Below are 10284 nucleotides of genomic sequence, written 5' to 3'. Positions count from 1 at the left end.
ACTAAGCTCAGTCGGAACGTTGACTTTGCCTTCCATGGGTAGGGTGGGTGAGTGAGCAGATTTTGCAATACCTTATTAAAGATGTCAGGGTTTTGCCCTCTGCAAGAAACAAGTGTTCTTTTCAGGCAGGAGTTTCTTTTTGGCACATTCCTATACTTTAATATTTGTATCTCAGCTATCCATTCCAATATTATTTCTATGCTTTACATGCTTTAAAATTACCCTGAGACATTAACATAGATTCTATGAATTATACAGACCCCATTAAAGTAAAAAACAACACTACATAATTTTTTAAAATGCAATAAATAAATTTAACTGATAATACAAACATTTGTAAAATTTTAGCAACCATTTTGTAGTTTATTTTTTAAGGTCAAATTATGAAACTATAACTAGAAAATCCACATAGTTGATATTCTTAAAAGTGAAATACAATTATTAAACTCATTCCGCATGATTCAGTTAAATTCAATTCAACACTTATTTGACTGGTAGGTGCAGGGGACACAGAGGTGAGTAAATGATGAGGTCTTTGTCCTTAAAGAGTTCATGGTCTTTTTGATCATGTGTTTGATTATTTCTTTCTATGTCTCTTTCCCCCACTTGAATATGACTGTCTAGTCCCTAGAGGAGGAGGTGACTGACTGCCAGACAGTCTGAACTTGGAGCTGTCACTGCAGAAGTGAAGTTTGAGTTGGCATTTGAAGGATACTAAGAATTGGGGTTGGGAAGCGGGGAGAGAAGTGCAGGACATTCTAAATGGGACAACAAGTGCAAAAGCACTGATGTGGGAAATAATTTGTTGAGACTGACAATCACCTCTGTGTGGCTGCAGCTCCTGTGCTCATTTTAAGAGGTGTGCAAATGAAGGTAAAAATTTAGGGGGGCCAGATGGTGGAAAAAAAAGATTTCTGTTCTAAGGAGTTTTGATTTTACCTGTAGGTGACTGGGAGCCATGGAAGCTTCTTAAGCAGCAGAGTTAGATCAGGTTTGTGTCCTGGCAACAACTGTAGGGTCAACAGGAAAGAGAGTGAACCATAGTGAACTATCTGGGCAAAAAGTCATGTTAGGATTAGGTCACAACAGCCCTCAGGAAGCAGAATGCTGTCTACTGTTGTTTCCAAATGTTTGATTTGACAGTAACCTTAAACTATTTTTAACTGTTATATTATACAAAATGGAACAATTGCTGAAAATGAATTAAAACTGAAGGCCCATTGGCCTAAAGTTCAAAATAAAAGTGTAAAATCGAGGATATCAAAGGATTTCAGAAACACACACACACACACACACTAGATATGAAGTTCAGGGGTAAAGATAGGTGTATTTCTTTGGTGGTCAGTAAAATCATTTTCAGCAGCTTAATAAATAACATAAGATTAAAATTTGAACCATCTTTGTGTGAGGGCAGAGGAGGTATGATTGCTAGTATATGCAGTGGAACAATTACATATTTTATTAAAGAAAGTCGAAAAAAGAGCTGGGGTTTGCGAATCAATCAGTTTGATCTTTAAAAGGAAAAATATGGGAAATGATATTAATAGTTATGTATAAAAGATGTCAATCTACAAAGCACACAAAAGTGGTTAGAATAATAATTTTATACAATAAACAGTCATAGGAGATGCTAACAAAGTACTGGGCAATATGTCACTCGATAAAGGAAAATATATGTTTGACTACACAAAGGTTAAAAATTGACATAAACCACCAGCATAATAAAAATCTGAAAGCTAAACCAACCTGGGCAAATATTTGTGATAAGTATTGCAGTATGGAAAGCACATATATACCCATAAGAAACCTTTAAGATTCTAATAAATGAATTGGCAAGAGAAATTAATTTTTTTAATTACAAAAGGAATGACTTAAAAACATTTGAAAAACAGTCAGCCTCACTAATTAAGAAATGCTGATTAATAGATTTAACTTTTTTTTTGCCTATTAGCAAAGCTTTTTCCCCCACTTTGTTTTGTTTTATAAAGTGCACACCCAGTATTGTGAAGACTACTGTATTGTGAAAGGGGCACGCTCCTCCTTGCTAGTGCGTGACATTTGGCATTATATATTAAAATGCCTGTAACTTTTGATTTAGCATATGCATTTTGGGGACACCTTGTTAAGTGGAAATACATGTTTTATTTAGCTTGTTGTTGTTCAAGTATCAGGAGTCCTGTTCAAGCTCCATAGAACAATGTGGGGTTTTTAGTGTTAGAACCCATGGGACCTGGAAAGCACCTGGAACCAAAGAAATTCTAGGGATTGGCCGCTCTCTCTCATCATTCTCTCACGGTATCTCAGATACTCTCTGCAAGTCTGTCCCCTCTCCCCTTTCTGCTAACTGGCTGCTTCGGTTTACCCATAGTTTGTGACTTTACACATATTCAGTGCAGGTTAGCAGGGGATTCTGTTCATCATCACTCAGGAATCCAGGCTGATGGAGACTCCTCATTAGTGTGCTTCTTTGATAACTGTGGCAGAGGTAAGGAAACATGGAGAACTGTGTAGGGGCGCTTAAAACATCTGCCCAGAACTGATATGTATTACTGGTGCTCACATTTCACCTGCCAAAGCAAGGCACATGGCCACAGCCAACTCCAAAGTGGGCCAGGAAGAGCAATCCTACCCATATCCAGGAAGAGAACCGAAATATCTGTGAACAGTCCTTGTGATTTCTTCATCATAATGTTTGCATGCTCACTTAAATGTCTCATAAATGAAGATTAAATTGAAAATTATGGTCCTGCATTTTTTCTTTTTTTAATTTTTAAAAATTAAGACATGTCAGCACATTTACCGACATAAAATTGTACAAATGAGCACAAATCCACAACACACATGCATCATGCTCAGTTAAAAACCAGTTAAATGTTCAAATTCTCTGTTGAGGCAAAATTATATTGTAGCCGATTATGCAACAAAAACAACAGACTAACAAGTAAGTGTGGTGTCATAATACTGTATCCTATTATAAGTATTTTAAGCAATCCTTGTAACTTTTAGTTCCTTCTTCTCTAACCTTTATATTTAAGATAATTAGTTCTACTAATAGATGTGCTTAATGGTTTAACCTTGAAATAAAATTTTTGAAAATCTACTACTCCTTTCTCAGGCTTCTGAGTCAGCTTAATTTAAAAGTACCCTGAAATTACTATTTGCAAATATTTATCTTACTCCTGCATAGCTAAAATAAATAAATTAATTAAATGCTAATGATAATAAAAGACAGGAACTGTCATCCATAACTCTTCTTTAAATTTATTTATTTATTTATTTAGCTGCACCGGGTCTTAGTTGGGACCTTTTAGTTGCAGAAAGATCCCACATGCTGCAACTAAAAAAAGATCCCGCATGCCATAACGCTTGATTTTAAAATTTTAGTGTGTTCAACAAAGTAGCATCCTTCCTCTACTCCTTAATAAGCAAATGTTATATAGTTAAATTAAAAAACAAATCTATACTAACAAATACATTTGTCTAATTTACATATTGAAATTCTCTCTAAAATTTCATTTGGAAAAAAGTTCCAATGCTAAAATTAATTTTGAGAACTACTTCTGTAGATCACTTTCTTTGTCATGAATCCATTTCGTATTTATCTGACTTTTAGATCTCTTTTATTTTGAAAAATCTTCTAAAAATGCAAATGTGGTCTCTTGTGTCTCATGACTTTCAGACTTTCTTCAGTCTCTGCTTTGTTAGCCATCCTAGCAAGACTCCCTAGTTAACAAAATACCAGAATTTTAAAAGCAGTTTACACTGCGTATTTGTAAAAAATTTTTTCCATAAACCTAGAGAATGAGGCAAGAATTTATTTTCTACAATCCCATGCATGCTTATTACTTGGCTAACAAAATTAAGCCCTCCTGACCTTATATGATTCCTCCTTCTCAACCCCTCAGCTTCAGTTTTATTGAATAAAACATGGTGAAAGAGTCTTTTTGTTTTTCTTAGAATTTTCAAATGATATAAATATTAGCATGACCCAAATGTTCAATCAAACCAGTTACTGCTCTTGTGGTCTCATCTATATATTGGTTGTACACTGGCTTTATTAGTCACATCCATCTTCAGCCAGCAACATTTAAAAAATTCAGTAGAATGTTCATGGTTTCTATGATAAACTCTTTGAGAAAGTGAGCTGAGTTTACCATTTCTAGTCAGATCATTTCAGTTGCATAAAACAGGCAATTCAACTGAAAATGGCTTAAATAAATAAAAAGGAATTTATTGGCTTACATAATTGAAAAGTCCATGTGTAGACAGGAGAAGGAGGGTCTCATTTTAAAGGTTCAAACTCTGTCACCAAGATTTAGTTACTCTGCATCCTTCACTCTGTCTTCCCCTGCGTTGTCTTCACTCTCAGGTTCCATGTGGTAGTCCCCAGAAACTTCAGGCACATATTCACTCAGATTCAAATTTATAGAAGAGGCATTGTCTCTTCCCTGTTGTTCCTTAACAAGTCCCAGGATCCACTTTGATTGGACCATTTTATTCACATGTCCTTGGCCAAGGGATACTAGGGTCTGTATCAGGAATTCTTTGGGCTGCAAGTAACAGAAAAATCTAACAGTAGTTTAAACAATGTAGACATTTATGATATCATTTAACAAGAAAATTGAAGGTAAGCAGTTCAAAGGCTAGTGCCATTTATTGAAGTTCATCCTTTTTTGGTCATCTATAATACCCATCTGGCATAAATCAAGTTACTGTATATGTATGGATCAGTTTTTTGACTCTATTCTGTTTCCACTGGTCAATTTGTTATCACTGGGCCATTGTCAATATGTTTTACTTAATATATATTTATAAGAAGTCTTGATATGTGATACAGCAAATCTTCCCCAGTTCTTGAGTAGTATCTTGGCTATTTTTGAGTCTTGGATTTTCCATATAAATTCTGTCAAGCTTAGCAAGTTAAAGAAATCCATCTAAGATTTCAATCGAAATTAATTTGGATAGATCAATTTTGAAAGACGTGTCTTCTTTATAATATTGTCTTTCTAGCCAACAGTGTGATTATATTTCTCAATATATATTTTTTTAAGATATTTTTTCTTTTGATGTGGACCATTTTTAAAGTCTTTATTGGATTTGTTACTTCTATTTCTTTTTTCTTTGGGGGGTGGTACGCGGGCCTCTCACTGTTGTGGCCTCTCCCGTTGTGGAGCACAGGCTCCGGATGCACGGGCTCAGCAGCCATGGCTCACAGGCCTAGCCGCTCCGCAGCATGTGGGATCTTCCCAGACCAGGGCACGAACCCATGTCCCCTGCATCAGCAGGCAGACTCTCAATCACTGCACCACCAGGGAAGCCCTGTTACTTCTATTTTTATATTTTGGTTTTTTGGCCACGAGGCATGTGGGATCCCAGCTCCCCAACCAGGGATCAAACCTGCACCCCCTACATTGGAGGGCGAAGTTTTAACCACTGGACAGCCAGGGAAGTTCTTATATGTCTGTTTTCATTAAAGTTTTATAATTTTCTCTGTAAGGCCTTGCCTAATATCCAAAGGATGTTATACTTTTTTCTTGCTATCATAAAAATTATTTCTTAAAATATTATTTTCCTAATTGCATACAAAATGCATTTAAATTTTGTATATAAATCTTGTATCAGACATTTTGACAAATTCTTTAAGTCTAATGATTTGTCAGCAGACCCTTGGATTTTTCTATGTAGAAAATCATATCACCTGAAAATAATAATGGTTTTATTCATTTCCTTCCAATCCTTTAACTTTTTTTTCTCTTATTGCAGAACTTCTTCTTTTACTTAAGTATTTCTATGTCCTCATATTATAGTTCCTGTAAATTCAATTCAGGTATATTTTTGTATGTTTTCTTTTTTCTTACCTGATAATGTCTATTTTTCAATTGGTGAGTTGGGTCCATTTACTGATATATTTGGATTTATTTCTTATCATTTTATCTCATACTTTTCTCTTTAAAAATTAAAAAACATCTTTTTACTTTAAAAAATCTGTTCTTTTCTCTTGCTGCTATCTACTGCATTAAATAAAATTTAGTTACCTCACTACTGTATTTTGAAATAGTACATTCTACATATATTCTTTAGTTATATCCTTAATATAAACATTTAGAGTCTGGAATTGCTAAATATATCTACCTTGATCATGAATAAAACAAGGGCCTGGAATAGTTTTCCTGTGTTCACTCTACCCCATTGTTCATGTTATTACCATTAGTATTTTGGCTTCATCTTATTTTTGTACTCCCTGATGAGTCATTATTATTATCATTGTTTTATATGAATAATACCCGTTTAGATATTCCCCATATATTTACCTGCTCCCATTGCCCTCTGCTATTCTTTTCTTTTGAGAAGGGTCTCTCATTCCTTCCTCGTGGTATGATTTATTTAATTATGAACTATATCCTTTAGTAGGGAGTCTCAATTTTTGGTCTCTCAAGTTATAGTTTAGCTGGGTATAAAATTTTAGGCTGACATTTATTTGCTCTTGTTACTTGGAATATATTATGCCGTTGTCTTCTGACTTATATTGTTACAACTGAAAAGTCAATTTCAATGTAATTTTATTCTATTGGTGTGGTGAGTTCAAGGATTTCTAGAGATCAAGGAAAAGACAGAACAATGAGATGGCAGTATTGCATAATAATGCTTATTAGGTGGCACTTGGACAGAACTGCATGAAAGGAAAAGTCACTCACAGCAAGAGATTTTTCCAGAGACAGCAGCATGGGGCCACCACTCAGAAGAGGAAAAGGGCAATGGAACTCCCAAGGAGACAGGAATCAGAGAGGGGGCTACATGTCTAGGATATGTCACTCAGTGGTAAGGTGGTGAATCTCTGGGTCAGAGATCTCTGAAGGGCAGCCCAGTTTGGGGTCTTTTATAGCTACAAGGTTAGTCTTATCTATAGCTAGAAGAGTTTGGGTACAGTTTTGTGGGATATGTCAAATAGGTAGTATCTAAGTGGCTAGAAATCTGCTTATTTGGGCTACGCTTAAAACAATTAGGTGTATAAAAATTTGACTTTGGTGCTGGTGGGTTTTGATCTAATGGTCCTAGCCTGTTGTGAATAAGTAAACAACATAGGAACCAACATACAGAGGCCATCTTTAACCTATTTATTTAATAATTGGGCAATTTATCTTTTCTCTCTGGATGTTTTTAAGATCTCCTCTTTATCTTATCTAGGTGTAGATTTTTTTTTCTGTCTTCTTGCCACTATGTCTCCTGAACGTCCCAAGAATGTTCCCAACTCAAAGTTTTTGCATGTACTAGAACTGCAGCTTGGAAAGCAATTCCTCCAGATATATTTTTGGCTTGCTTCCCCAACTGGTTCAAGTCTCTGCTCAATTACTTCCTGAGAGAGGTCTTCCCTGACCCCAATGTCAAACTTTCTTCCCTTACCCTTTATTTTTCTTCATAGAATCTTTTATATACTACTTGACATTTTCTTAAATATTTATTTGTTCATCATCTGCCTCCCTCTCCCAAGAATATATACCCACAAGGGCACAGACTTGGTTTTATTCACTGCTGTATCCCTAGTACCTAGAATAGTACCTAGAACACTAGGTTCTTCATAAGTATTTGTTGACTTAATGAATTAATAGCCTTTCCTCTGTGCTTTATTCTTTCCTTTTTAGGAAGATGAATTCTTTTCTGTGTATCTATGGGCCAAATATGGCTGCCCCAGAATGATACCCTTTTTCCCCAAGTGACCAATACAAAATGACCAGCATTTCTGAGTTCTAATTCTAAATTCCTAGGAGAGAAAGTCTGACCAGTACAAATTGGGTCAGTAGTCTTTCCTTGGTCAAAGTAGGTATGGCTAGGTGGTGGGTCACAAAGTGCATGTGGCCACAGAGGTCTCACCCCAATGGAGTAGAAGCTTTTAGAAAAGGGAGGATCTGGGCAAGAAGGTACTCAAGAATTGTCTCATATTTGCTGTAAGGGCAAACCGAGTTAAGTTTAAAGTCACCATAGAAATGCAAGCAATTATAGTGTTCACTGATAGGTGAAACATCACACAGAGACAATAAGGTAAAATGATTTGTTGATTCAAGATCATTCTTAGCATTGGTTTACATTGTGACAGTGATATTTAAACTGTTTGATTTCTCTTGCTTTATCTTCTTCTTACTTAATCCATTGCCTGGACTCCTAAAGTCTTAAATTCTTGGCCCTGCCCCAGCCTTCCCTCTCTTGAGCCTTGAGTAATCTTTAAAACTTACTGTTAATTTTTCCTTTCTTGCTAAGTGATGGTAAGATTGCTTGTCATTTTGTTTCTTTAGAAAAATTGCCTAATATTTGCTTTTGTTAGGAAATATGCCACATTATGGTATGGAAGCTTATAAATTTGTATTTTTAAGGTATTAAAAAACAGATACATATTTTAAATTATTATGATAAAAATAATACATGCATAAGTTAAAAATTCAAACAGATAAGCAGAAAAATAAAAGAGAAAAATACAGCCCAACTATTGTCCACAACCTAGTTCTACTTCCTAGAGCACTTTTTTGACCAGGACCCAAGTAGGAAATACATTTTACACACACACACACACACACACACACACACACAGACACACACACACACACATCTGATAAAAGTTTCACCAATTTTACTTAATCATACTTTTTCTTCATCTTCTCCCTTCTAATGTAGATTGTAACCCACTAACTTGATTTCAGTCTCACAGTTTGAAAAACACTGCCCTAAAGGTAGCTACATCAAATTGTTTTTAGTACTTCTGATAGTTACCTCCATACTTGAAAATAATACACACATACTGCCACATTTTGCTTCAACTCCTGACATTTTTAAAATTGCCTCCACACTTTGAAAAAGAACAACAAGAATTTGGCTTAATTACATTAGCCTCCATTTTTCTTCCCCTAGTCTCTTCTATGCAATTTTTATTATAATACATTAAGTTCTATTTGTTACTTAATTGCTTTAAATATACTTAAACCTCTATTTCTTGATCTACCATTAGAAAGTATGTCCATCCACACTTTAGAAAATGTCTCTTGACTCCTCCATTATGTAAGTTTAACACATTTGCATCCTTTCACTTCCCTCCATTTCCCAACTTTATTAGCTGTACCAGTACTTTTACACAGTCAATACTTATAATATTTACACTGTTAGAATAACTGACTTTTGCATTTTGTCTTTAAATTTATTTTGAAAAGTGATTTTTTCAGTATTACAATTTAATAAATCTTATTCACTGCTGAATAGTATAAGTGAACTTGTAAAAGAGAAATATAAACCATGTTACTAAATCTATGCTTTTTGAAGGAACATGTTCTAGGTGTCAATGTCAAATGGATTCTCTTTTTTCATATGTCCATTGATTACTCATAATAATCACACATATTTGTTTCATCTCTGGACCATGGGTTATACAATTCTTTTGCCTTTACTAAAGATTCTAATTGTCTTTTTTTGGTTGATGACAGGAGAAGCATATGTCACCCTACAATTAAGATTATTAAGGTTTTTAATCATGCTATTTCATAAAAATGAATCTACTTTTTTCTTAAAGATGTTCTTCTGATACCCTTCTAACTTTCCGTTATTATTACTATTGATCACCTTGAATGTCTAAATATTTGTGCTGAAATATCTTTTTATTGCATTCCTAGAGCAGATTCTATTATTGGCTTCCCATGTTTCCTTCTTGAGTTCTCTTTTCATTTTGCTAGAACAATTACTTAAGCTTTTTTTTTTTCCTGAAAAGGTACATAAGAAGTCAAAAAAAGTGAAAAATTCCCTAATTTGCTCTCATCCTTGAATGCTTTGTCTGTCTATAGAATTCTAGGTTCAGAATTAATTTTCTCTCAGAACTCTGAAGTTCTACTGCCTTCTTATAATCAGTGTTGCTAAGATAAATAGCAAACTTCAATCTATTTCAACCTCCCTATCACTCCTGTAAAGGTAATTGACAACTTCTATTTGGCTGACTCTGTCTCTTCTGTGCTGTTTAATTAAACTCTCATAACTGGCCATTTCTGATACTCTCTTCCCTGGGCTCTATACCGCAAACTATGCTGGTTTTCTTAAATAATTGGCTACTCTTGCTCATTCTCCTTCACATGTTTTTCCTTTTTCTATGTGACCTCTAAATGTTGGAGTTCCTATACCCTCTTTTCTATTCTCTATGCCTTCTCCCTATATCAGTCCTCGTGCTTTAAAAACTATCTGCTGACAATTCCTAAATTTATATTGGTAGGCTAGACTTCTTTTTGAGCTCCAGATTCACATCTTTAAACATCTGCT

This window comes from Globicephala melas, chromosome 12, assembly GCF_963455315.2.
Source record: "Globicephala melas chromosome 12, mGloMel1.2, whole genome shotgun sequence".
NCBI lineage: Eukaryota > Metazoa > Chordata > Mammalia > Artiodactyla > Delphinidae > Globicephala > Globicephala melas.
This window is presented reverse-complemented; position numbering follows the sequence as displayed.